At 40.7% G+C, this 25,870-nt stretch overlaps 1 long non-coding RNA gene across 2 annotated transcripts in view; it reads left to right on the top strand.

Moving 5' to 3' along the window:
• LOC309859798 overlaps window positions 1-24,323 on the top strand; it is a 144,160-nt gene extending 119,837 nt beyond the window's left edge. The window contains exons 1-3 of one of the 2 annotated variants that reach the window (XR_014308914.1): window positions 8,160-9,925; window positions 23,024-23,127; window positions 24,080-24,323. This is a non-coding gene — a long non-coding RNA (uncharacterized lncRNA). Of the gene's footprint in view, window positions 1-8,159; window positions 9,926-23,023; window positions 23,128-24,079 lie in introns of those variants that run through there. The other variant, XR_014308913.1, reaches the window with a different exon arrangement.
• Window positions 24,324-25,870: the final 1,547 nt, after the last annotated feature.

Genomic DNA, 25,870 nt, shown 5'->3' with positions numbered 1-25,870 from the left:
GTCCACCCCATCACTCCTTCCACCCTTGCATCCCTAAGCGACCACTGATCTGCTTTCTGTCTCTGTAGAGACTCTTGACTTACCTAGAATTTTATATAAATGGAATCATGCAGGCTGTACCCTTTTTTCACTTCTTTCTCTCAGTCTAATTAGTTTGAAAGCTATCCTTGCTATAGTAGGTGTCAAGAGTTCATTTCTTTGTATTAATCATTAGTATTCATATATGGGTATATCACAGTGGGTTTATCCATTTATCTGTTGATGGATAATGAATTGTTTCCAGTTTGGGCTATAACAAATGGCCATTACCATTCCTGGGCAAGTCTTTATATTTCCTGTTCTCTTACTTAAATACCTGGGAATGAAATGGCTGAATCATAGGTGAATTGTAGGTTTAATTTTTTAAGAAATAGTCTAATTCTTTTCCAAATGTTTATGCCATTTTATATTCCCATCAGTGGCATACGAGAGTTCCAGTTCCTCCACCGTCTTGCCTATGCATTGTATAGTCTTTTCATTTTAGTCATCCTAGTCAGTGTGTAGAAGTATATTATTGTGACTTTAATTTACATTTAATTTAATTTTTATGTGTCATTGTCTAGTGACAGATGATATAGAACACTATTTAAATATCTTTTTTATACATTTTTTTGTACATTTTTTATTCAGTTGCTTTTTAAATTTTTGAGTCTTGAGAATTCTTTATTTAAGTATTCTAGATTCAAGTTCTTCATTAAATATATGCTTTGCAAATATTTTGTCTCAGTTTTGGCTTTTTTTTTTTTCCTTAACAGTATCTATTGAAGAATAGAGGCTTTTAATTTGAAGGAGGAGAATTTGAGAATTTATTTTTTGTGATTATATCTTTGGAATCACAAAGATTTTCTTCAAACTTCACTGCAAAGAAATGTTATGGACCTTAGGTTTCACCTTATGCCTATGACCCATTTTGAGTTAATTCTTATATATAGTATGTAGTATGGAAAAAGGTCATATTATACATATGGATATTCATACAGTTGTTATTCCAGAACAGCTTAATGAAAAGACTGTTTTTTTCTCCACTGATTTGCCTTTGCACCTTTGTCAAAAAAACAATCACCTGTGTATGTGTGGGTTGATTTCCAGACCCTCTGTTCTCTTCCATTAACCTAATTGTCTTACACCCATGCTACACTGTCTTCACTTCTGTCGCTTTATCATAAATCTAGAAATCAGTTAGTGTCATTCCTCCAGTTTTGTTCTTCCTTTTGAAGTTGCTTCATTAACTCTCGTTTCTTTGCATTTCCAGGTGAAATTTAGAATCAGTTTTTTCAATTGCTTCAAAATTTGCTGGGATTTTGATGGGGATTTTCTTGAATCTATAATATCAAGTTGGGGGAAATTGACATCTTTAATGAATCGAGTCTTTTGACCCAAGAACAGGCATCAAATACTAAGAAATGCTCAGGTATGAATCTGACTGTGTGTGAGTTATATACCCTGAAACCACAAAAATTGCTGAGAGAAATTAAATGTCTAAATACATAGAGAGATATGCTTCAACTGATCATTTAGAAATTTTGCTATGCTTTACTTGCCTTGTAAGGTTTTTTCCCCCCCCTTCTTCTCTGTGTTGCAGTCCAACTTTGTAGAAATAATAACTTTAAAGGTGTGCTATTTGACTCTACCTTCAGTCACTAATGAAAAAGTGACTGATGGAAAGTTTAGAAAAGTAGTGTTTACAATTAATTATTCATGGAATCATTAGGTGCTCTATGTATTCTCTAGGCACTTTGTTCTTTCTCTTCTTCCATTTTTCTGTCTACCTTCTGGCACTTCTAGTTCTCATTAGTGTCTTTTGGGGTAGATGGGGTAGAGAGGAGAAATGGGACTGAACTCAAATTCTTTTGTCATTGCTATTAAAAGCCCTTATGGAAGAAGAGATTGAATGTTGTGTTTAGGGATTTCACTTATCTTTTTGTTCCCATTCCATGTCCTGCATTTTCATAGATGAATGACAACTGGCAATAGTAAGAAAGTACAAATAAGTGCTTTTAGCTATCCAAGGCTACCTCCTAAATTTGTTAATGTGCCTTATCAGTGAATACTCAGAACATATGTGAAGTGAATTTCTCAAGAGGGAAGCCTATCTTTTTGAAGAAGATTTTTCATAATAAAAATTTAGAATTGGTCATTGGTTAAATTATCTGGTAGAGTTGGTTTGGTAGCTGTTGCAATTAAAACAAGCTATTACTGAGAGCCCTCATAAACTTCTGTGTTATTCCTACTTCAAATGAATAATTCTTATGGAAACTTCCTTTTGGTTCTCATCTTGTCAAAGACTTGGTATAAATTATAGTATATATATATATATATATATATATGGTTACCAACACAGGGCTTTTAAGAACTGTAAGGTCTGGGGGTGCCTGTGTGGTTCAGTGGGTTAAGCCTCTGCCTTTGGCTCAGGTCATGATCTCAGGGTCTCGGGATTGAGCCCTGCATTGGGCTCCCTGCTCAGTGGGGAGCCTGCTTCCCCCTCTATCTCTGCCTGCTGCTCTGCCTACTTGTGACCTCTCTCTCTGTGTCAAATAAATAAATAAAATCTTAAAAAAAGAGAATTGTGAGGTCTGATAAATTGGATGTTATTTATAAGAGTATCTTCAATAAGAGATAGTCAAACCTATATTACTCTGCATAAAATAAAGAAAGAAAATAATACATATTATGATGCAATATCCCTAATTATCTTCATTATAGTTACTTGGTTGTTCATTTGCAAATAGGTAATCAGCAAAAGACACTCAGTTATTACCCCCAATTTGTAAGGTGTTCATGCAGTTTTCCTTCATTTAGAGTATAACTGCTTACACAGTAGGTAGCATGAGGTTATCAATTCTCTGAGGGAAATTGTTGTGAACAAAGAGAAACAAACAAAGATGGGAACCCAGAAATTGTCAAGAAAAATTGTATTTGGTCTTTGAGAGGTAAAACTATAAAAAACACAACTATAATAAGAGAAGAAATAGTTCAAGAGTATCAAGATAATCATTTTGCAATATGTGTGGGTATTGAATCATCATGTTGTACACCTATATGTACACAATTATATGTCAATTACATCTCAATAAAACTGGGCAGGAGGGGAGAGAGTACTAAGAAAGACTAAATTAAAAAGGCTAAATTTATTCAGTAAATTCAATAAATTTATTTAATAAGCAAGTTCTGTGACATGCATCATATGACTTTTAGGGAACCTGCAAATGTCATCAAGGAATCAGTAGCCATCAGCTTGAAAAATCAGAGGTAACAAATAATTGTCCATGTGATATTTAGGAAATGTATCTATCTTTAAAAAAAGAAAATTAAAAAGTGAACTTCTCTGCCAACAGTTTCTGCAAGCCTACTATGATTTAAACCTTAGAATGCAGAGATGAAAAGTCAAGATCCTGATTTCAAGGACTTCCAGCTGTGACCAAATAAGAAGCTTGGTTAATCTTCCTCCCAAAAAAAGTGATTATAAAGCTGGAAAAAAAAAAAAAAGAAAAACTTAAGTGTTGTAGAATCAACCAAAGACATGTGATAATCTGAGAAGCTTTATGCTTGGAAAACCATTTACTGTTGGATCTATTCATCAGAGGATGGAGACTTTACTAGCTCAAGATGTTTGAGTGGAATAACCTCAATCCAGTCATTGGCTGACCACTGAACTGTGCAGTTGCAAGGGTGACCCCTAGGAATCAGGTTTAAAAATAAAAACAAGAATTAAAAGAAAACCAAGTATGGACATAACTAGCTATACTCCGTGGGGAGACACATTTCATTTGTGTTAGCCCAGTCAATTTGCCAAACAAACAAAACAAACAACAATACAAATAAAAAACCACCACTGTTGGGGGGGGGGGGAATCAGAATCCAGAGTTGCTGCAATATATTATCTAAAATGTTCAGTTTACCACAAAAAGTTAAGGCAACTGGAAAGTGTGACTAAGAAAGAAAGCAGTCAATAGAAATTATCTGAGTCTCCCCAAATGTTGGATTTAGTAGACCAATACTTCAAAGCAGCTAAATGAACTTATTTTTAAAGAATCAAAGGAAATTATGACATTCTGAATCAACAAATAATAAATCTCAGTAAGTGGATAGAAATTATTTTTTAAAGAGAATCATATGGAGATTGGGAAGTTAAAAATGCAGGACCTGATCACTGTGGAGTATTATGCCTCCATCAGAAATGATGAATACCCAATTTTTGTAGCAACATGGATGGGACTGGAAGAGATTATGCTGAGTGAAATAAGTCAAGCAGAGAGAGTCAATTATCATATGATTTCACTTATTTGTGGAGCATAACAAATAGCATGGAGGACAAGGGGAGTTAGAGAGGAGAAGGGAGTTGGGGGAAATTGGAAGGAGAGGTGAACCATGAGAGACTATGGACTCTGAAAACCAATCCAAGGATTTTGAAGGGGCGGGGGGGTGGGAGGTTGGGGGAACCAGGTGGTGGGTATTAGAGAGGGCACGGATTGAATAGAGAACTGGGTGTGGTGCAAAAACAATGAATACTGTTACGCTGAAAATAAATTAAAATAAATAAGAAAAAAATGCAGGACCTGAAATGAAAAATTTAGAGTGATTTAAGAGCAGATCTGGGATGGCAGGATAAAGAATCTGATAATTTGAGACTGATCAATAGAAATTATCCAATCTGAAGCACACATAAAAGGTACTGAAGAAAAAGTAAGTGTGCATTAGAGATTTATAGGGCAACAACAAAAATACCAACATACATGTAATGGGAGTCCCAAAAAGAGAAGAAAGAGAGAAAACAGCAGAGCAAAAAGTTTGTTGAAATAATGGTTCAAAACTTTCCAAATTTGAAAACTACCTTTACAGATCCAAGAAACTTAACGAATCCTATGAAAAATAAACACAAAATTATCCACGCCTAGCCACATCATGGTCAAACTCTGGAAAGCCAAAGAAAGAAAATCTGGAAAGCAGCAAGAGAGAAACAGATCATTACCTGAAGATCTGGTGCACTTAATGATTGACTTCTCATCTGAAAGAACAGAGTCCAGAAAACAGCTGAAGGATACACTCAAAGTGCGGACAGAAAAAATATATATATACCAAGAATTATATATCTGCAAAACTTACCTTCAGAAATGAAGAAGAAATAAAATCATCCTCAGATTTAAAGAAGAAAATAAAAATACTGGAAGAACACATCGGTAGTAGACCTGCCTTTGGAGAATACAACAGGAAATCATTTGGGCTGAAAGGAAGTGATACCAGAAGAGAACTCAAATTCACAGAAAGAAATGGAATGCACTAGAAATACGAAATGTGTAGGTTAATATAAAAGGCTCTGTAAGTATATTTTATCATTTCTTCTAATGACTTCTTAAAAAGGCATAATCTGTAATTTAAATATCATAACATTATATTACTATATTCGGATATATAGGTACACATTCATATATAGGTAATATTTATAACAATAATAGCACAAAATGGATAGGAAATGGAGCTATAAAGGATCCAGTTTTCTATATTTTACTGCAATTAATTGACTCTTAGTCTGCCGTCAGAATGTATGTTGTAACTCTAGAGCATCCATAAAGACAATAATTTGAGTAAAATCACAGAAAAATCAACAAGAGAGTTAGAATACTACACTAAAAATACACTTAATCAAAAATAAATGAGGAATAGAACAAAAAAAAGACAGGATATATATAAAAAACAAATAGCAAAATGAAAAAAATATAAATCCAACCATGTACATTAAATATGAATGGTTTAAACATCTTGGCAGACTAGATTTAAAAAGCAGGATCCAACTATATGCTGTCTACTAAGACCACAAATTAGATTCAAAGATATAAATTTATTTACATAAATGATGGAAAAAGATATATTATACAAACAGTAGCCATAAGAAAGATATAGTTATTATAATGATATCACACAAAATAGGCTTTAAAACAAAAAAAATATTGCTGGAGAGACAGAGGAGTATTTCACAATGACAAAAGGGTCAGTAGACCAGGAAGATACAAAATTATAAGTATATATACACACACCTAACAATAAAGTGCCAGAATACGTGTAGCAAAAGCTGACAGAATTGAAAGGAGGAATAGAACAAATCATGGAAATGAATTGGTTATTTTAAACCAACTAAAAACATACCAATATCTGGATATGACCAGTCATCTCTTTGTTAAAATAATGTTATACTAGACCAGTATAAGTTCTATTTGCAATATATGTAACACACACACACACACACACACACACACACAAAAGTACTGGAATTAACAATATAGATTTCAGTCTCATAAGAATCCTAAAAAAGCATGAACTTTATTAAAGGTTTCTCCTAAGTCTTACAGAGGTAGGAATTTGACTAAAGTCTCATAATAATATTAGAGAAGTATGAATGTTACAAAAGGTTTCTCCTAAATGATAATTACCCATGGTTAGGCATCAACTTTGAAGAACCTATCAAATTCAGCCCAGAGCCATGTCAAAGAACTTGTACTTAATTGATGACCCAGGAAATAGCACTCAGAATATGCTTACCAGATTTAAAGGTCCCATATGAAATGACATTTCTAATGCTCTCAAAGGGTGAATTAAAATTCAAAATATGTTATTAATAGGAAAATAAGCCCACACAAATTAAACGAAGTCCTGGCAAAGCAAGTAGAGTACAAAAAAATGCAGTAATATGCTGGGTTAAGACTGACTCATCATAAATTTAAAAGAAAAAGAGCTTAAATAATGGGTGAACACTTGATGAATGTAAAAAGCTGATACAATGCAAGACTCTGTTTTTTAAAATGCAACATACAAGTTTTAAAAAGGAATGTTTTTATTAAGATGGGTTGGTGAATTTTCTTCATATGTTGTATCCATTTATTTCTATTATACCTTTAAAAAAGGAGAAACAAAAAGAAAATACAGAGAAGAATGGCTGATATGAAAAGATAATGAATGGAAAATAGGTCCTTTGAAAGGGTAGAAAAAAAAGATATCTGGGTTCCTCTTCCCCTAATGGGAAAGAGTAAGAGACGGCAGCATAATTTTCAAGTTCTCGAGTTTTAATATTTGTAGGTTTTTACAAAGCAACTAGGTAAAAATCTAACCAAGGGAAACATCAGTCTGAGGCGGGTGGTGTACCACGTGACCTCCTCTGATTCCATGCATGTATTCAACAGATCTGCATTAGGTATTCAACAGATCTGCATTAGGTGTCCCTGTGACCCTAAAATCCCCCAGCTGTGAGGCAGAGACAGGGGCAGTGCCCACCTCACCAGAAGGTTGTGGGAATTAAGTGGGGGGTGGGGTGTATAGAGAGCCTTTAGTCCAGTGCCAGGCATGGATGGTGACTGAGTCAGATGTCACTGATGGCTGCCTCTGAGTCCCCATCATCACTGTCACCCCATCACCATCACCGTCCTGTTTAGCATCTTCCTCTCCTTCATAACCATCACCATCATCCCCACTGCTCTCTACGGCCCCGTCATTTCTGGCCTCCAGGTTAGGAATTCTGCAAGGTGATAAGCACCTATTTTGTTGCTCTGTGAGTCGGTTTTTTCTGTGAACAAGTCCTGAATGCTACCGTTTAAGGGGCAAATCTAGATGTGGAACAGGTCCAGATTTGTTGTTAGTTTAGGTCACACCGTGTCATTCTCCTCTTCATGCTGTAATAATAGATAGTTAGCCATCATTTAATGACATTGATGCAAAAATGTAATTTGCTGGAATTATTCTCACTGGGGCTACTCCAAGAACTTGAGTTCCATTTATATTATAGCAAATTAATTGCTTGGAAAAAAAAGTCACACTAGTGTGGCATTCTTACCTCTTGTGGCGAAGGAACACAGTAGAAAGCACTTAGACATATCCCTGTTCAAAAATGATTGAATTCAATTGGAATTCAGCTAGCATTGCTACTCGCATTTGCTGTTTTACCAGGCTTTGTGCTTTGCATGTTTGATGAACGCTGGTCTGCTGGTAAACAAGGAATGGAGATCTGGCCCCTCTTCTCTGCCTCTAAACTCCATTTGTGCAGGTTTTAAAAAAAATGATGGAAAGAATTTGGCCATCTTTTTATTATTGCTAAATACTTAAAATCTGTGGAGAAGAGATTTGTGTTGCAGAAATGTTCTTAGCAATTTAGGGAGATGGCTTCTATTTTTGTCCAGACTTTAGCTTTGAAATGTTATTGGATTGTTGATTTAGGAAGTGGCTTTGACCAGCATTCCTCAAGAGAAAGGAATAGTGTGTTTCCATATGCCACAGATTCATGTTGGTGGGCGTGGAAGCTCGTTTTAGATTCACCATCGTCCTCTTCCTAGCGCGATGCATTCCACTAAGGTTAAGGGTAGTGCCCAGTGAATGATGGAGTCATTCCTCGGCTCATCTGTGGACCGGAGCCTTCCTGCAAACTGCCTGCTACCCATCAATGACAAGATAAACCAGGTACTCAGAGTATGTGCTTAGAACCTTTCATAGTAATGGCATATAGGCATGACATTCAAACATATGCTTTTCTATCTAGCGGAAATCTTACTTACTAATTGATTGAAAGTAAAAAGAAAAAAGAAAAGCAGTCACAATAACCAAAGCACGAACAAACAAAATTCTTGTTCTTTATCTTAATGACCTACAGAACACCAGTTCTGTGGGATATGAATAAGGGAATAAGGTTAGGACAAAAGGGCATAACATCCTTCAAGAGGTTTGGGAGGAACTGATCGAGTAAGTCGGGTAAATTCATGTCTTCAGGGCTCCTCCGAGACTGCATTGTTAACCTCCAGGAGAGGGGTAGGATAAGCCTCTGATCTCATAAAACCCTGCATTTGTACATTACCTGCAACGGGGACTGTCCTAGGAAGACCTTTATGAAGAGTTAGTAGCCCATAGCTGTCCTTTTTTTTTTTTTTAAGATTTATTTATTTACTTATTTGAGAGAAAGAGTGAGAGAGAGGGAGAGAGAACCTCAAGCAGCCCTCGTGCTGAGGGAGGAGCCTGAGGTGGGGCTTGGTCCCATGATCCTGAGATCATGACCTGAGTGGAAATCAAGAGTCAGCATCTCGACCGAGGGAGGCACCAGGCGCTCCTATTCCGAGGCTGTCTTAAACGTTACACTCTCTTCTTACATAGCATTAGGGCAGCCCCATAGTTCTTAAAACTTAATTTTTCCCTTATTTAAAAATTTTTGAAACCCCTGTAATCATGTTACCATTTTTCTGGTATCATGGGTTACTTTTCATTTAGTTAAAAAAAAAAAAAAAACTGACCAGTTGATCAAAAAGAGACAAAGTCCCAGCTCCTAGAAGCCAGGGACTACATTTCTCCTATGATTTCTGAATCATCCCAGAGAACGTGGGAAGGGCCTCGGCAGATTATGTGAGGGATGACTTGGCAATAATTGTGTTGGAAAATACTTCTTGGCAAAGGAAAGTGAGATTAGGAACTGAACGGATCCTGGAATGAATCAGATACAAAAGGTTTTTTTCGTGCCACTCAAAGAAGGTAGAGGGAAAAAGATAGGGCAACTGAGGGTTTAAAAAAAAAAAAAAGTCATCGAAAATGTGCTTTAAAAAAACAAACATAAAAGTGGTCTTTAAACCCTGTTGGATATCAGCGTTCTGAGGCCAAGGTCTAACGGGAGCAGAAGGTTGTAGGGAAGAGATAACTTCCCTTCCCGGTAGATCCAGCCTCTCCTTTAGCTAGCACACTATCCGTTCCAGTTTCCTTTTTCTTGAGCTTCATCTCGTTTAAGCAGCTCTGATGAGTGCTGGCCATCTCTCTTGTTGCCGGGTGTTAATAGAGTGCAGAGCAGGTGAAAATCTCGGGGACATTGGGCATGGTCCGCGAACACGTAAGCGCAGCCTGGAGTTTGGAAAAGCCGCATAGAATGCTGGTGAGCTCTCGTCCCTGTGTGCCCAGCTGGCATCCTCATCCTCTCACGCCACCTCGCGGCCCTTTACATCCTCCTGAAACTCAGCCTTATTTTCCCTACCATCCCAGCCCGAGGCCTTCAAGAGAGCGCGTCAAGTACACACAGTGTTTTCAGGAAGGGGAGGGGCGTGGGAGAGAAACTGACAACTGGAATCTGTCTAGTAACTTTTTACTTCCCACCTCCCTGTTTTTGCAAAACGTCTTAAACAAGGTAACTGATTTCCTGGCCACCTCCGCTGTCCTTCGTCTCCGGCATCTGGCTTTCCCATCTGGACAGCACCCACCGTGACTGACTTGACTGCACCAGCCTGGCTGCCCGGTGCTTAGCGGGTGATGCTTCATTGCATTCTTAGGCCAACCCTCAGGTCTTACTCCTACTGCAGTGTTATCGGTGGGATGTTTAGATGAAGCAGCTTGCTCTGCACAGCGGCCCCTGTGGACCGGGCTGGGATTAAGCTACCTCTTTGTTTACCCCAAAGTGCCAGGAAAATTTTTCCAACTTGGAGAGGCATTATTATTATTCATTTAATGCACCTGCTTTTAGCTGGGAGCATCACCACCTTCCCGGGGGGGGGGGGGGCAGTTTGCAGCAGGTTTGTAACGGTATTCGGGTATCTCAAGGTGAGAGCTGAGAATGTTCCTGGGATCTAGTAGCCAGAAAAAGGAGGAGGACCATGGTGAGAAATGCTGAGGACCACCTCATGGGACAATAGATTATCCTGCCTCAAATGCCAATAATGCCCGGTTCAGAAACAATGGTAATGGATGAGAATCTAATAATGGATTCAGAAAGCCTAAATAACTTCCCCAAATCTAGAGCCATAAATCAAACTGATCTCTGTCTGGCCCTAAAGCTTATGCCCTGTTCACTCTCTTCAACAGAACATTAAAATATTATGTATAATTTGATTTACTCTCTGAATTATCATATTTTATATGTAGCATCTCAAATATAATTTATTTAGAGAATAGTTGACTAATTTCCTGATTGAATGTTCTTTTAATACATTTAACGGAGATAGCATGTATCATAGTATTTGCCAGATTTTCAGAAGGATGCTGAAACTTAATAAAAGAAACCATCAGCACTGTATTAAATTAAGAGAACTGCGTATTCTGGAACATGCTGCTTCTCCATGTCGGCCAGGAGGGGAAAGGACTCCTATAGGGAAGGAGAAGGATGCAGGAGGGGGAGGCGAAGGCCAGGTGAAGAGGTTAGGAGAGAAAACCAAAAACAAAAAATCCTTGGATTTTTTATTTCATTCGGCTTATGTCCTGAGCTCTGGGCTGTCACTAGCAACATTTGCTTCCTCTGGAACTTTGCTTTTAAAAACGTTCATGAACGTTCTAAAGGGCTGCCCAAACTTAAATAAAATTCTCTGCTTTCTCCATATATAAAGGCATCTTTTAATGTGCTCATTTTCAAAATATATGTCATGTCTTTTTTGAAGCAGTCTTGGGTTTTGCTGGGCAAAGACCTTGTCATTCTTGGTTAAAAGAGCTTCGGCCTCATCAGATCGCACACAGGGCCATGCACTTGGACATCCTCATCATCTGCAGATCTTAGCCATCCTTTCCTAACAGAAAGGCCACACATACACACCCACACATATGTAGCCACCCAGAAAAATGTTATAGTTTTAGCCTCACTCCATGCCTACCATGGAGATTCCCATCCTGAATTGGAAAAAAGGAGGAAGAAAAAAAAAACACAAAAAAAACCCTGTATCTATTGGTTTCTATAGTTTTTTCCTTCCTCTTTTCACAACTTGAGATATATTTAAATTCCCAGTGTATTCCCAGTGTAAATGACTTTCTGGGCACCAGAGAGAACAGAGAATCTCAAACTTTAGTGGTGAGAATATCTGGGGAGCTTGTAAAAAATGCAGATTTTCAAGCCCTGCACTAGAGACTTGAATTTGGTAGCTCTTGGGGGGTGTAATAGGCTTTGTCGACAAGCTCCTCAGGGGACGGAGTGTGGGGGGCTCATGAACCAAACTTGGATGATGGTTCATTCAGCACTTGGTAGGCCCTTAATAAACAGTTGGTGAATGGATCCGAAGGCTCTCCTGGCACGTCTGTTGGTATCAAGAGGCTGTTACTTTTAATCACATGGGCTTACGATCCTAGAGGACTCTAGGATTCTAGCCCCTCAGCTTTGTCCCCGTTTTCAGTGACTTTGAAAGTTGGCTGCTTTTCACAGTCTCCTGCACAGGCCCTCTCCATTCCCACTGCTTCAGGCCATCTTGTCCCACGGGGTGTTGGCAGGGTCCCCAGGCTCCAGAATCTTCCCTCCAGCTTATCTTTAAAACCACTCCCACGTGTGTTATTCTCATCCCCGTGCTTCTGTGCATTGAACCTCTTCATGGTTCCTCTTCATGGTTTGGGCGAAGCTACTTTTCCACTTGACCTCTCGCTCCTCTCCTTCCCTTTAATGCTACTGGTTTGCACTCTTGTCCCTAAGTGTGGGCTGTGCATTTCCACCTCTCTGTCTTGGCTCATGCATCTCCCCAGGGGGAGAAAAGGGTTAACTCAGCAGGCCTGTGTCGTTCAGACCCCACACTTGCCAAAGAAATGTGTCTTTAGGACTAGCCCTTCGCCAGCTCCCAAGAGATAACCTCTGAGCCCCTGAAATATTCTTCTTCATAAGAGTGTCTTTGTGTACCAAAGTCCTGGGGTCATGCTGTGTATATGCTGTGTATACGTGTGTGTATGCTGTCACGTTTCTCTTTGTATGTGTGTGGTATATACTGTGCCCAGCAGACTCGCTTTTCGGAGTTTAGTCTTTAAAAATCATACAAGGGTAAACTGTGTGTTGCGGTCTTGTTTGTTGAGTCAGAAATCGGAAATAACTCAGTTATCCACTGATGACAATATTAATGGAGTAAGAATTCCATAGGAGAAATAGTGATAGAACTCCCAATTACTGAGCCCATTCTGTTTCAGCCCTGTGCTAAGGGTTTTACTTACAGTATTTCACTTTCATTTACAGCAAATCCTCTGTAAGTTAACCCCACTTAGACAAACACTGAGACACCTAGCGGTGAAATGAGGTCACGTGGCCAAGATAGGTATGACTGTACCCGTCAGTTCACAGGAGGGTAGTAAAGAGTGATTATGACAGAGTCATAGAGCCCTGTGTGCTGGCACAGAAGGATGCTTATGGCACATTATTAAGCCTAAAGAGGAAAAATCATGAACTCATTTGCATGTTACCATCTTGTAAGCCATACATATATGTCTATGCATAATGTCTATGCATATTGTGTAAAAGCTATGTTCAACATATATATTAAGAGTAATTTTTAGCTGTAAAAATATCTAGTAAATGAAACAAAGAACAAAGAAGAAAGTCATGGTCCATGGCCTGATCCATTATTTCCTTAGAGCAGCATTTCTTTTCTGGGTCCTAAGACCAGATCATACCAGCAGACCTCAGAGACCTTGGTGCTAGCAGGCTTTTTCAAAGAAGAGAAGAAAAAGAAAAGTATTGTTGTTGAACTAAATTTAACAAACACGTGTCACATCCTTTCCTTGTTCTGGATTTCTGTGATATTGTGATTGTCTAACTCTTACACAAGTTGACCGTCCCTCCCTGGGCAGCCCGCGGGATGGAAGGTGACTGTTGCTCCCCACCTCATGGCAGGAACCTGGGCGCTAACCACACTGTTTTCTCATCTCTTCATCCAAAAACAAATCAAGAGTTCCAGTTTATTGTCCCAGTATTTGTACCTTCGCGTACCACCTGAGCCCACATGCCCAGGCAGTGACTATGGAGATGGGCATAAGAAACCCTGATCGGTTGACCTTGGTCATAAGTTGGACACTGTGGCCAGGGTACTGAGCTCTGTGATGGCCCAGATGGCATGAATCACCAATATCTGAGTTGGGAAAATTAGTTGCACCTTGGAAAAGAGAGGAGGGAAAAGATGGCAAAATGGAAGATGTCTTTATATGTGGCCTTATTCTCTTCCTGTACTCTGGTTGGAGCTCCTTCCTGTTTCATACAAACATGTGTTACGTGTTCACACCATATATTCCTTCTCATATTATACTTTTTAAGTTAATATATATTATGAACATTTATTTCCCATTGATATTATTCTTCAGAAACATGAACTTTTAGAGCTGCTTCATGTTCCATTTTATGAATGAAATAGATCTATTTGTTTTTCAAATTTTATTTTAAAGTCTAGTATAGTTAACGTACAGTGTAGTGTTAGTTCTGAGGGTATGATATAAGGATTCAGTGCTTCCATATGTCAGCCGGGGCCCATCACATGTGCACTCCTTAATCCCCATCTCCTATTTCCCCCATCCCCGACCCACCTCCCCTCTGGTGACCATCAGTGTGTTCTCTGTAGTTAAGAGCCTATTTCTTGGTTTACCTTTCTCTCTCTCTCTCTCTCTTTTTACTTTGCTCATTTGTTTTGTTTCTTAAATTCCACAAAGAAATGAAATTATGTGGTCTTTGTCTTTCTCTGACCGACTTACTTCACCTAGCATTATACCCTCTGGATCCATCCATGTTGTTGCAAATGGCAAGATTTAGCTCTTTTTTATGACTGAGTAATATTCCATTCCATATACCACATCTTCTTTATGTCTTCATCTAGTGATGGACACGGGGATCATTTCCATAATTTGGCTATTGTAAACAATGTTGCTATAAACTTAAGAGTGCATATACCCTTTTGAATTAGTGATTTTGTATTTTTTAGGTAAATACCCAGTAGTGCAATTACTGGATCATGAGGTAGTTTTTGTTTTTTTTTTAACTTTAAAAAAAATATTTTACTTATTTGAGAGAGAGAGAGAGTATGTGTGTGCATAAGCAGGGGCAGGGGCCGAGGGAGAGGGAGAAGCAGACTCCCTGCTGAGCAGGGGGCCCTACTCGGGGCTCCATCCCAGGACCTCAAGATCATGACCTGAGTCAAAGGCAGACGCTTAACTGACTCAGCCGCCTAGGCATCCCTATTTTTAACTTTTTGAGGAGCCTCCATACTGTTTTCCACAGTGGGTTGCCCAGTTTACATTCCCACCAACAGTGCGCAATGGTTCCCTTTTCTCTACATTCTCGCCAACACTCATGTCTTGGGTTTTTTATTTCAGCCGTTCTGACAGGGGTGAGGTGCTATCTCATTGTAGTTTTGATTTGCATTTCCCTGATGATCAGTGATGTTGAGCATCCTTTCTTGTGTCTTTTGGCCATCTGGATGTTTGGAGAAGTGGCTGTTTATGTATTTTATCCATTTTTAACTGGATTATTTTTGAGAGTGTTGAGTTGTATAAGTTCTTTATATATTTTGGATAATAACCCTTTATCCAATAGGTGATTTGCAAATATCTTCTTCCATTCAGTAGGTTGCCTTTTCATTTCATTGATCATTTCCTTTGCTGTGCAGCTTTTTATTTTGAAGTAATGCCAATAGTTTATTCTTGCTTATTTGAATGAACTATACTCTATGAGTAGAGTATATTCCTCTATTGTTAGGCATTTAGCTTGTCCCTAATTTTGATCTTATAAAGCTCTGGTTTGGGGCGCCTGGGTGGCTCAATGGGTTAAAGCCTCTGCCTTCAGCTCAGGTCATGATCCCAGGGTCCTGGGATCGAGCCCCGCATCAGGCTCTCTGCTTAGCAGGGAGCCTGCTTCCTCCTTTCTCTCTCTCTCTGCCTGCCTGCTTGTGATCTCTCTGTCAAATAAATAAATAAAATCTTTAAAAAAAAACAAAAACAGAACTCTGGTTTATACATTTAGCATCAAGAATTCTTCTTGGTTCTCAACATTCAGCATCACAAAGAACACACATGACACATTCTACTCAAAGTTATGTAGAACGGGAACAGAGCTTGCTGGAAGGGCAAAAATGGGTACTCCTTGCAGTGGTCCACAGAAGTTCATGTGCAAAGAGATGAAATGCACATCAAGTTAAGCACAGGAACTGTCCTGTTTTAGAAGCCTTATGCCTCCCCAGGGAACCATAACTCTGACAACAGTATCACTGGGACAAGTTTCAGGGTCCTTATAAAGGACATGTCCAGTTATAAGAGCACATGCTCAGAGAAGCTCAGAGCTATGGTTCCTATCCGTTATTTATAGTTCCCATAGCTTAGATGCCACTCAGCACAGCCCACGGTCAGGTTTACTATAAGTCATGTTGACTAGTTGTCAACATACTTGATGCGCCCTTTCATCAGGTTACCAGGTAAATGAAGGTCAAATTCTCATGCGGAAATAGGGAAAAGCTTTATAAACCCTTTACCCACAAACATTTTAAACATAAATCACTGTCCAGATATATGCTTATTTTCTTTAAAAAACAAAACAAAACTTAAAAATGGGAATATTGAGTCTAAGAGAATTAACAATTTAAAAATCCCTAATGCATACAGAGAAATTATTGACCAGAAAGGTAGACCGGATTAAAATGCTGCTGGTGGTACTATCAGGGTTGTACCTCCACCTGACTTTCCGGCATCACTTCTTTCACTTTCTACCTGAATGCCACTTTCCCTCTGGCCCCATGAGCCTCTTGACCATTTCACTCATTTCATCTTCTTTCACATCTCTTGCTTAGCCTTGTCCTCTAACTGGAATGTTCTATCATTTCTCTGCCTGGTCCTACCTGATTTCCCTTTAAGGGTATTCTAGAAATGTCATCTCTCAAAATGATCTCCAGACACTGCTTCCCCTCGACTTTTTCCTAAGTAGCATTCTTGACTCACCTCTGTCCTTCCCAAAGCTTTTTGTTCTGAAGGCTACTTTAATGCTTCTTAGGTTATCTTACGGCCTTATTGTTCATACTAGAATATGAACTCCTTATAGTTAGAATCTACATTTGTAATCCTCTAGCTCAGAGCACTTTGAATAGCCTATAATGGTCTTTTAAAAATGTTTCTTGAAGAGCATGGATTAGTTTAACAATCAAGATTTATTGAACAGTTCTTCTAGGGCGGGCACTCTTAAAAGTACTCCATCCCTGGCATCTAGAACTGTCCCTGCACATAACAGATGGCCCGTGAACAAGCAGCACTGGTTGAATGAGTGACTGAATGCAGACAGAGCACTGAATTAAGACAAGTTCCCCATTCTCATGAAGAATGCATTTTAAAAAGGGGAGAGAGAGAATAAACCAACAAATAAGGAAACCAAGAAACAAGATGGAATAAGTGCTATGGAGAGAATTAAAAGGAAGATGATGTTATAAAATTCTGGGTGGCTACGCTAGCTTGTAGCCAAGGAGGGTTTTGCTGCCCAAGTGACAAGCTGGGTTATTTATGCCAAGAAGTCGCTGGCCATGGAAAGATGTGGAGAAGAGCGTCCAGGGGGAAGTAGAGCCTAGGGCTAGGACCTTTGATGGAAAGAGCCTGGCATGCTTCAGGTGATGACAAGAAACACACTGGGGTGTGCCAAAACAGAAAAACAGATGATTTTCAAAATATTTAATGGCTGCTCCATTATGAACATGGATGAATCATCACTCATTTCAACCGCTGTCTCCCTCTCCCTCCCGTCGTCCCACTTTCCAACTCTGCATGTGTCCTGGATCCAGAGCCCAGAAAGCTTTAGGGACACCCATCTCATCAGTACCATCCTTTTGTTCTCCTCCAACTCTGATCGGGTGAAGGAATACTCCCTATCTGTATTTATTGCATGGAACGTCGGGCAGATCATATTTTCAGTGGGTATACTGGAACTCCTCTAAGACTGAGTCTGAGACTATCAGCAGGTTGTTTGCAATAGCTGTAGTGTAGGGCCCTGATTCCCAAACTTTAATGCCCTGGGGAAATCCCCCAATTGTCCTGCTAAAATACAGGTTCTAATAGGGCATGGCCTGAGATTCTGCCTTTCCAGATGATTCGGGCACTTCTGGTCCATGGTCCCCACTTTTTGTAGAAGGGACAGAGCTCTGATTCTGAGTCTTGACCCCCTGTTAAAATCCACAAGGGAACTTTTCAATCTCTTGGCCACCCCCAGGCTGTTGGATCTAAACTTCTAGCATTAGAACTCAGGCAGATCTATTTTTTAAATTCCCCCCAGTAATTCTGCTCTTTGGTCCTGGTGTCACCCAGTCCCCTTGGTCACAGGCTAACTCCTGTAGTCATCAATGAGGCAGCAGGTGCACTTTCAGAAAACAGACCTCCTAGGAACGAAAACCTTACCCTGTCAAAGTCCAAAGAGAAGTCCAAAGATAATTAAGGTTTCAGGTTTTTAAACTTTGTTTTTAGTAAGAGTGTGTTTGTGTTTCTTCCCTTAAGAACAGGCAGGACTTCGTTCTTGGTCTTCGGCTGTCCTAATTTAAAACCTCTGTTATTGATACTGGCCTCTCTTAAAAGAACTTTTCTTTTTCTGAAACCTTTTAGACAAACTAGGGCTATAAAGTGGGGGGGGGGGCAAGGAGGGACCTGGACACTGGCTTTTGCTGTATAGCCCAGTGGAATGAATTAATGGAGTCTGAGGTTTGGGGTAAATATGGTCACACCAGGTTGGCGTTCTCTCCGAACTGATGAAAAAAATTACACCCTTCTGGAGCCCACTGTAATTAACTCTCGGATAGCATTTCCATTATAAATCCCTGTTTTAAGAAGTTTGTTACTCAGCTGTAAAATTTTGCTCTAGGCTACAGCTTGGACATAGACAATTTCAGCTTGAAAGAAGCTTTAAAAATAAAAGGTTTTTTTTTTTTCTTTTTCATTGAGCAAGTGAAGTGTGGTTTTTAAAAGGAATGAAATACCCACAATTCTCAGACATTCTTTGCATCTTTCTCTATTTTTTCTCCAAGTGGTCTTGATTCCCAACAAATGAAGCCTAGTTATTCACATATTTTAAACCAATCGTTTAAACTACCAAATGTTTGAGGGACTCTTTGAATTAAGGAAATGCATTTTGAGGGTCACGACTCAATAAAAAGGACGGAAAATGTTCTTTCCCGTTTTTCAGATGTGCAGATCTTCTTTGAAGATCCTCAAGTCTGTTGTTCATTTTTCAAAGGGGAGTTCCACAAGAAGACAGCTGCATTGAACAACAGGAAGCACATTCCCTATGTGAACGCTTTCACCGACAGTTTCTCCAGGGCTTTCTAAAACGTCTCTCTGTCCTACTGCATGTTAAAATCAACAGTGGTCAATTTCAGGATTAGAAAAAAATCTTGATTTCTGTGTCTTGGTGTCCAGGACTTCTTCTGAGGTCACTCTCTCCCTGAATTCGGAAGGGACTGGCACCTTTCTCTGGCTTATGTCGCTCGCCCAATGGCGTACTGAGCAGGGCAGTCTTGGATTTCTCACAGGACCTCACCTGTAGCCTCATTGGCCTTCTATCTGCTCACAGTGAGTTCCTTTTCCCCACCTCTTTCCTCTCCCTCTGACAAAGGATGCCACAGCCATCGCGTCTACCTCCTGCCCAGCTGTGGTGTAACAGGAACCCAGTTGCACACCCCGGGGCCCAGAGTGGCTCTGCCCTAGGACCCTGAGTCTGCACAACCTTACTAGGGGTCAGTCTTGGTCGGCCCAAGGCCCCACAGAACTTCATGCATCCAGACGGACCTTACATAGTGTGATGGTGGCAAGTTACCCTTTATAAATGTATGCTGTTAGCGTGAAAAGTACTATTTCATCTATGGGGTGCTCAGTCAGTTAAGCACCCAACTCTTTTAAAGACTTTTTTTTTTTTTTTTAATTTGACAGAGTTTAAAAGTAGGCGGAGAAGCAGGCAGAGAGAGGGGAAGCAGGCTCCCTACTGAGCAGAGAGCCCGATGCAGGCTCCATCCATCCCAGGACCCTGGGATCATGACCCAAACCGAAGGCAGAGGCTTTAACCCACTGAGCCACCCAGGCGCCCTAAGCGTCCAATTCTTGATTTCGGCTCAAGGTGATGAGATCGTGAGATTGAGAGCCAGGTCAGGCTCTGTGCTGAGCCTGCTTAAGATTCTCTCTCTCTCCCTCTCCCCGTCCCCTCCTCCCCCACCTGCCCCACTTGCAAGCTCACTCTCTCTCTCTCTCAAAAAATAATAAATAATAAATAAAAGTAGCATTTCCTTTGCAAGATGAGATAATATAAAATCATGGCCCATAAAGATTCTATAAACAACTACCAAGGGAAGAAAGAACAAAGGTATGCATTGACTTCAAAAGCACACTTTGAGTTCTTGGTCAATGGTGCTAGGGAATTCAAGGTGTTCTGGCTGTTACCCTCAATCTGATTGGCCGTCTCCATTCTAACTGAAACAGTGACACCTCACATTTTTGTCCAGACATCACCTCTAGGGAATGCCGCCTGATCGTGGCCCACCCCCACTCTCCTCCCCTACCCCAGACAGTCTGGATCAAGGCTTTCTCCCTCCGGCTTCCTTCTACTCTGTCCTCCCACTGTACCCTCCCTTACCTGAAATGTAACTCCTCAGAATGTCTGCTCTGTCTGCTCTCCACCAGCCAGATTGTGAGCTCTTTGGGGTCAGAGACTATATCTTATTCACTGTCAGAATCCTAGGCCATGGAGCCTTGCCCCAGTACAGGGCTCGATGAATATTTGTTGTATAAATCAGTACTAAAACGAATAAACCAACAATGTGGGAACATAGAGACTTGTGTCTAACCAACTCTTGAAGTCGTTTGCCAGTATCCAATACTACTTTCTGGTTTTATCCATGTTTTGGGGGGAAAAAAAGAGTCTGGTTTTGTTTGACGAGGCTCATTCCTAGCAGTGGCAGTAGAAATGAGAGTAGTAACAGGGAACATTTCCAGAGTGTTCAGTCACAAGGCACTCTTCAAAGTGCTTTTTTCTTTTTTTAAGATTTTATTTATTTATTTGACAGAGATCACAAATAGGCAGAGAGGCAGGCAGAGAGAGAGGGGGAAGGAGGCTCCCCATGGAGCAGAGAGCCCAAAGTGGGGCTTGATCCCAGGACCCTGAGATTGTGACCTGAGCCAAATGCAGAGGCCTTAACTCACTGAGCCACCCAGGTGCCCCCAAAATGCTTTCTTTACAGAAGCCATTGACCATAGTTGACGGATGAGGAGACCGAGCTATAGCCCCCATCACTACTGCTGGTGGTTTAAACCCAGCGATTTCCACCTGAACCACCTTTAGTCACTGTGGCCTGTGCATGAGATAAGCCCACTTGGCCGCCTTCCCTGTGTCGTGGTTGACTCTTTTCGCATCAGCGGAACCGTGGCTCTTCTGCATTTAGCTTGGCAACCACCACACCCCCATGCAAAGTCCGTTTCTCTGATCTTCATTTCCTTGTAACATGCACATGTTTTCCTTTCAGCCCCTAGCTGTTAGTGTTTTATGACTCGGGGAGCTCGAGGAGGCAGCTGTATTGTTAATGTAAGTCATTACCAAGACGTTTCTGCTGTTTTCCACAACCTCATAATTTTTTATAAGTTCTGGTTTGGGTTTTCCTCACGTCTTATTGCTGACAGTTTTAGCAGTGTATGCCAGCATTATTGGCTGTCTCCAGGGTACCAACTGAGACAGGAAGGTTTCTGTAATTGTCTGAGATCACTTGCCACTTTATATAGTACAACTTGCTCATGTAGGTTTACTCTGCTTCCCAGCGAATCTTCTGGCCCCAGTGGGCTATAAAATCATCTGATGCCACTATAACTTTAAAGACAACAAAATATTAGCTCGGAATCATTTGCTTTGGTTAACTCACGTTTTAAGGCTGCCTCTGTATGCTGAGAAGGGGGAAAACGATAAGCCGGGATTCTTTTGTGAAATGAAAAAAAAATGGATATTTTTCTCATCCTCACTTCTTTTCATTGCTGATGATAGCAGTTTTCAGTGCTATTCTTAGAAGCTTTCTACTAGTTCTTTCCCATTTGAAGCATGGATATTAAAAATTTTTTTTTGCAAACAGTGGATCATGGCCAGTTTCAAAAGCTGCTCTGACCCAGGTTTTGCTTGAGCTGATAGCAGTTTAAAAATGAGCACCAGTACAAGGCCACACAGTTCGTTGGGGCCCAAACCGAGGCTGGACTCTGGCCCCCAGACACACAATTCAGTGTTTTTTTCCCCCATTGTTACACACCCTCACAGTTTATTGGATTGACATAATGGTCCATACTGTGTCTTTGCAAGAGAAGTTAAAGAAAGAATTCACTTGCTAAAAGCCAATAATTTTGAGAGCTCCAAGTCCTCCTAGATTTAAGTTCCCAAAGAGTAACACACGCACAACCACAAGTGGCTTGCTAGGAGCCTAACAGAAAAGCGACGTAAAACCCATCTTTCATTTCTAGCCATACACTAGCCTGACCTAAAGCTAAGCTAAAACAAAACAAAAGTGCATGTGACATATCTGAGCGCCCTGTGGGAGTTACTATAGACAGAACTGAAGAAGGGATAGTCATCATTCAACTCCCGGCAGGAGGCTTTCTGCAGCCTAGAGCGGAGGGAGGTAAAACTCCTATAAATATCAGCTGATACCGACTGTCTTTAAAGTGAAATTTGAGCAATCACATTTTCAGAGACTGAGAATATTCTGCAAATAGTAATAAAGACCCTGAAACAAGGAAGTAATGGTTTCCCAAGCAGGCAGAGTAGTTTAAGGACCCATGTCAGACTCAGAAGGAGGTCAGCAGAGGCTGGGAGAAGAGAAATCTAGATCAAGCCAGAACAGAAACAGCTCCCCAAGCCACAATGGGCAACAGCTCTGTGTAGCCCCTCAGGGAGGAAGGGATGGTGGCTGTCATCAAAATTCTACCCCTGGTTATATAATGATTGTGTTAATATAGAATAAAATATGTGTGGTTCTTTTCTCAATGGCATCTCTGTCACCCTTGTTGGATTCCTTTATTATTTCCACGAGGTCCTCAGTTAGGAGGCCCCTCTAGGAATAGAGATACCCACCCACCTGCCGTTTGGAGTCATTTCTGGGGAGGAAAGTGGCTTATCCTTGTCAAAAGAAGCTTCAACCAGCTTCCTTTCTAGCTGGGCCTGCGACATGTTCTCCTGGCCTAGGAGACTTTCCCCAGCCAAGCTTCTCTTTCCTTTGTTCACTCACTCATTCATTCATTCATTCCTTCAAGAAACATTTATTGAGCACTTACTATGTTGCAGGCACCGTGTTAGCTTCTGGATATAGAGCAACAGCAAAATGAACACAGCCCCCGCCTTATTGTTCTTACAGCTCAGCTCTGCATGGGAAGACAGACAAGAAACAGGTAAGCCGATAAATGTACAATTCCATCTGTAGAAAAGGGTCCTGAATGTGGGGGGAGAAAAGAGGAAAATCATGATGTTCTCCAATGGGGAAGAACAAGAGACATTCCACCGAGGAAGATCATCTAGGAGCCTCTGCCTGGGGAGATGGTAATTAAATCATTTTGGTCTGTATGCACTTTGTCTCGTCAATATATCATAAACACCCTGGAGACAGGGATTTCTGCATTTGGCAAAGTTAACACACACAAATAGGTGCTCATTAAATTCACTGATAAGGCGGCTGCCTCTTTGTCTTCCAGAAAGGGTCGGTCTAACTCTGGGTTTTGACCTCGTCTTCTGCTCAACTATTAGGTCCCCAGGGCCTTATGGATGGTGTGTGTCTTTGCGGTTCCCAGCAGGCTAGAGGACGCTGAGGAATGATCTTGGGAAAGGCTACCTTCCACATGCTGGCCTTGGCTGTTGACGCAGGCATCCTGGGAGGGTTTGTCCTGTCTGGACAGTTGTCTGTAGCTTTAGTGTTGCTCTGTCCACTCTCTTAAAAAAAAAAAAAAAAAAAAAAAAAAAAGGTACCACAGTCAAAGTCATTATTAAAAGGGAAAAATCAAACAGTAATAACACTCCAGAGACACCAGAAGTATTATGAAAAGGAAGTGTTTAAGTGGAAAATACTGAGCTTTGGAAACAAAACGGCAGGCATCCGAACTTACTTACATAGGAAGCCCCGGGAAGGGATACGAGGGACGGTGGGGAGGTCTTTTGCCACTGAGTCAAGTCCCCAGCATTTGCTCTGGGATTTGAAACTTTCCATGGTCTTACATTTCATCAGCTGCTTTGAGTTACGTTTAAAGAAACACATTTTTAGTGAGAAATTTTTGACAGAGAACGGGGAGCAGATGTAATGCTTTGGAATAATTACTTCCTTTGTTGACAGCTTTTTTTTTTTTTCCACAGCACCCACTTGCAATTAAATACAACAGTAATTAAAATCTCTAAATTCACTCAGAATGACTGTCCCATCGGTCACCTCCAGAAAGCCTTCAAATGTCATTGTGAAAAGAATGTCTTCTCAGAGATGCCTGGTGCTAAGACAGAGGGTTTGCATTTTTCTAATTTGTAGTCAGAAATTGATAATATGCAGGAAATGTTTCACTGATTTGAAAATCATTGCCGTGAATTAAAAATCCAAGGCTAGAGACCATAGGATAGCTTAAACTCTCTTAGGGAAAAAAAAGGGGGGGAGACCGGGTTGGTTTTGTTGTTTTTTGGTTTTGGGAGGTGGAGGTGTTTGGGGTTTTTTTGTTTTTGTTTTTGTTTAACATTTTCATATAAATTACAAGCACATCCAAGAATTTAGTGACATACATGTTAGCGACATAGACCATTCCCCCAGTGCAGACATGAAACATTCGGTCTAATTTAGCCATGATCTCGGTGTCTTTTTGAGCCTACCCCTGAGACAGAGTATGTATACATCTGTTGGTAAACCTGTCAGTTGAGTCTCTGCAGGTTTTTAAAGTGATTCAAGAAGGGCCTCTCCTCCCCCATCATGTTCACTCCAGTCCTTACAAAGCCGAGCCCTTCCCCAGGGCCTCTGATACATCCCTCTCCTATTCCTGTAACTCTGATGCCCACTTTGCCCACCCACAGAGCACGGCAGGATTGAGCCTCAGTTTACCTTCTTGTCCTTAGTTCTCCGTCTAGATAGCATGCTGACCCTCCCCGCACCCTCCGCCGTGCTTCTTTCTCCACAGGGAATGCCTTTCTTCTTGGGCGTGCCCCTCTAATTTCTCTCCACCCTTGAGCCCCAATCTGAGAAGAGCTGCTCCGTGAAATGGGTCCTAAGGTCAGCAAGCAGGGTGCGGGGGGAGCCTGTGTGGGAATCCTAGGGCATACGGAAAGTTCTCCATGCTGACTCAAATCACATTCAGGCCCTCTTTTCTCCTCGGAGCCACAATCGGAAATCTTCTCCTGATATGCCCATCCCCTACAATTAATTCTCACCTTTTTAAAAAATTAATTTATTTATTTTCAGCATAACAGTATTCATTATTTTTGCACCACACCCAGTGCTCCACGCAATCCGTGCCCTCTATAATACCCACCACTTGATACCCCAACATCCCACCCCCCGCCCCTTCAAAACCCCCCAGATTGTTTTTCAGAGTCCATAGTCTCTCAGTGTTCACCTCCCCTTCCAATTTACCCCAACTCCCTTCTCCTGTCTATCTCCCCATGTCCTCCATGCTATTTGTTATGCTCCACAAATAAGTGAAATTGACTCTCTTTGTCAATTGTCAATCTCTCAAGTGATAATTGACTCTCTCTGCTTGACTTATTTCACTCAGCATAATCTCTTTGAGCCCTTCAACAGATGAATGGATAAGGAAAATGTGGTCCATATACACTGTGGAGTATGATGCCTCCATCAGCAAGGATGAATACCCAACTTTTGTAGCAACATGGACAGGACTCAAAGAGATTATGCTGAGTGAAATAATTCTCACCTTTTGTTCTTTTGCTCTTTTATTTCCAAGGAATGAGACTGAGAATCGGGGGACTGTCCTGGCCAGTTTGGGGGGTACAAGTAGGACGGAAGGAGACTGGCTCCCCAGCACTGTTGGTAGATAATCATTCGCAACTTGAGAACATTCAATGAGCCCTCCTTGCAGGGATAGAAGATCTCCAGCCTCGTGGACATGAGTGTGAAGAGCGAGCTCTCAGTCCTGCTGGTGACCTTCAAAT

The sequence above is a fragment of the Mustela nivalis genome, assembly GCF_964662115.1.
Source record: "Mustela nivalis genome assembly, chromosome: 2".
NCBI classification, from domain to species: Eukaryota; Metazoa; Chordata; class Mammalia; order Carnivora; family Mustelidae; genus Mustela; species Mustela nivalis.
The sequence above is the reverse complement of the archived record's forward strand: the minus strand, read 5'-3'. Positions and strand labels throughout refer to the sequence as shown.